Source organism: Chenopodium album, chromosome 19 (assembly GCF_948465745.1).
Source record: "Chenopodium album chromosome 19, dcCheAlbu1.1, whole genome shotgun sequence".
NCBI classification, from domain to species: domain Eukaryota; kingdom Viridiplantae; phylum Streptophyta; class Magnoliopsida; order Caryophyllales; family Amaranthaceae; genus Chenopodium; species Chenopodium album.
The window spans coordinates 21833807-21837238 of NC_137852.1; the positions used below are offsets into that span (position 1 = coordinate 21833807).

General features: G+C 39.0%; 1 non-coding gene across 1 annotated transcript; it reads right to left on the reverse strand.

Annotated features, from left to right (window-relative positions):
- Nucleotides 1–226: 226 nt before the first annotated feature.
- On the reverse strand, nucleotides 227–332 carry LOC145596392 (small nucleolar RNA R71). The gene has a single exon (XR_014103231.1). It is a non-coding gene; the product is annotated as a small nucleolar RNA R71 (small nucleolar RNA).
- Between the last annotated feature and the right edge of the window lie 3100 nt (nucleotides 333–3432).

Genomic DNA, 3432 nt, shown 5'->3' on the forward strand with positions numbered 1-3432 from the left:
AATGAGAGCCTATTGAACCATCTTCAGGAGTTTGAAAAATATTGTAACACAATCAAGGTCAATGGAGTATCTCAAGAGTTTATCCGCCTTAAGTTGTTCCCTTTATCTCTAATAGGAAGATCATTGGAATGGCTAGATAAAGAAGTGAAGCCCAATTCTTTGAGAACTTGGGATGATGTCACCAGAGCTTTCTTGTTCCGATTCTATCCTCAAAAGAAGACGACGGAGGCAAGAGCTTTGATTCAAGGGTTCAAGCAAAAGCCAAATGAAAGTCTCTATGAAGCATGGGAAAGATTTAAGGATTATCAAAGGGAGTGTCCACACCATGGGATTCCTACCTATCAAATCATACATATCTTCTATGGTGGGTTAAGTTCTCATGGGAGAGCAAGTTTGGATGCCGGAGCCGGAGGCCCAATCATGAACAAAACGGAAGAAGAAGTGGTTGATGCAATCGATGAAGTGGTTCGTCATTACATGAATTGGCAAGAAGTGGAGAGAGAACCAACAAGCAAGGGTTACTCAATCGAACAACTTAGTGCCATCAATGATTTGACTACTTTGATTGCGGATTTAGGGAAAGAAGTTATGTCTCTCAAAGAAAAGCTTGAGAAGCCCCCTTCTCAAGCTCCAATTCTTCCCTCCCAAATTAAGGGGAGAGGTACATCTTCTCACTCTAACTCTAATCTTTCTTCTTGTTGCATGATTGTGGAATGTTGGCCTTGTGAATTATGTGGAATAAATGATCATAATGCTTCTATGTGCCCAAATGTTCCTTGCAATGAATGTGATGGAAGTGAAATGGAACATGTGAATCATATCAATAATCATTCTTGTGAACCTAGAATTGATGTTCAAAGGAATGTTGGAAATAGGAATTATCATATGAATCATGATGATTATAACCAAAATGGAGGTTGTAGAAATCATTGATACCAAGGGATTCATGGTAACTATAACCATCATGGTTGTAATGGTCATGGTCATGGTTATAGACATGGGGATCATAATCAAGGTTATGATAACCATGGTCAACAAAGGAGCCAAAATCAAACTAGGGGTAATTGGAATAATCAAACTAGGGGGTATTTTCAAGCAAATTTTCAAAGAGGTTCCCCAATTGATTTAGTTCCAAATGCTCAAAGTTCAAGTGATAATTCCTATGATCAATCATTTTCTTCTAGGGAATTTTTGGAAAGTGTCATTGAGAAACAAGCCAAAACTTTGGAAATTTATATGGCTTTGAATGAAGAGAAGTTTAATTACATGTTGGCATATAACAAGGATTTAAGTGAAAAACTTTCTTAATTGACTAGTGTGTTCAAGGGATATGCAAACTCTTCTTCTTTGACTCCACCTAGCCTAGATTCTAGGAACCCTATGGATGCCATTGTTACTAGAAGTGGTAGGGTCCTTCAGGGAGGTGTGCCTAAGAAGAGTGTTGCTAGAGAGAGCACTAGTAAGAATCCCATTGAAGTTGAAGGTGATGAATGTCCTTTGAGTGAAAATGTTGATGAGGGACGAGTAGAGAAGGTGATAGAGAAAGAGGTTGAGGTTTGCAAACCAAGGCTTCCCTATCCCCAAAGATATAATAGATATAAATTGGATGAGCAATTTGGGAAATTTGTAGAGATGCTTAAGCAACTTCTTCTAACTCTTCCTTTCACCGATGTTGTTGAACAAATGCCAAACTATGTTAAGTTCCTTAAGGAGATTTTGAGTGGAAAAAGGACTTGTGATATGATGGAGACAATGAGCCTTACCGAACATTGTAGTGCAATTATCATGAACAAGATGCCTCCTAAGTTGAAGGATCCCGGAAATTTTTCCATCCCTTGTGCCATTAACAAGACCCAAATTGATAATGCCTTATGTGACTTAGGAGCTAGTGTTAGCCTTATGCCATATTCGGTTTATCAATGATTAGGTCTAGGAGAACTTCTACCTTCCAAGATTACTTTGCAATTAGTCGATAAGTCGATCAAAATTCCTAAGGGAAAGGTAGAAGATGTGCCTTTAAGGGTTGGGAAATTTGTTATTCCGGTTGATTTTGTAGTGTTGGATATGGATGAAGATGCTACAATACCTATTATCTTAGGTAGACCTTTCCTTGCTACATCAGGGGCTATGATAGATGTTAAAAGTGCTAAGATTTCTCTTAAGATTGGAGAGGAGGTAGTTGAATTTGATTTGAATGAAGGAATGAAATATCCCTCTTCTTCTTTTGAGAATTGCATGAGAGTTAAAGTGCTTGATAATATTGTGAATTCCATGCATGAGCACTTGCTCACATCTAATGATCCTCTTGAGTGTGTTTTGTTGAATAAGGAAAAGATAGGTATCCCAAGCAAGGAAGTGCAATTGTATGAAGATTTGCTTGATGGAGGCAATATAGGGAGTGGAGAAGAAATTTGTATGGGGATATCGAGTCAAGATGCTTTGCAACTGGCCTCAACCAAAGAAGGTAAAGGTGTTCCCATGGTAGAGCTCAAACCTCTACCATCACACCTTAGGTATGAATTCTTAGGCTTCATGTCATCTATTATATGTCAAAGACCCTAAATGGTGCTCAAAGAAATTACACAACAACGGAAAAGGAATTCTTGGCTATTGTTCATTCTTTTGAGAAATTCCGTTGTTATTTGTTCGGGTCTAAGACTATAATCTTCACCGATCATGCGGCTTTGAAGTATCTCTTTGGAAAAAAGGAATCCAAACCGAGGTTGATTTGTTGGGTCCTTGAGCTACAATCTTTTGATCTTGAGATCCGGGATAAAAAAAGGTGCGGAAAATGTAGTTGCGGATCATTTGTCTAGACTTGAGGATTTTCAAGTTCAAGATGATGGGTCCCCTATAGAGGACCGGATGTTGGATGATTCATTATATGTTATCAATGTGAAGGAGCTCCCTTGGTTTGCCGATTTGGTGAATTTTCTTGCTTGTGGGGAGTTCCCTCCTTCCTTTTCCAACAATCAAAGGAGGAAGCTCAAGAGAGAAGCTAGGCACTATGTTTAGGATGAGCCAATCTTGTACAAAAGAGGTGTGGATGGATTTTTGCGCCGGTGTGTGCCAAATGAGGAAATACCAAATGTTTTGAAGATGTGCCACTCGGATCCTAGTGGTGGTCATATGGGTGTTTCAAGAACGGCCTCTAAGGTGCTTCAATGTGGATTATGGTGGCCTAACCTCTTCAAGAATGCTTGGGAGTATGTCAAAAGTTGTGACCAATGCTAAAGGACCGGGAATATTTCAAGAAGGAATGAGATGCCCTAACAACCAATACTTGAGTTGGAAATATTTTATGTTTGGGGTATAGATTTTATGGGTCCTTTTCCATCTTCTTATGGGAATCAATATATTCTTGTTGCCATTGATGTGTCAAAGTGGGTGGAAGCCATTGTTTCTCCAACTAATGACCATAAAGTGGTGATG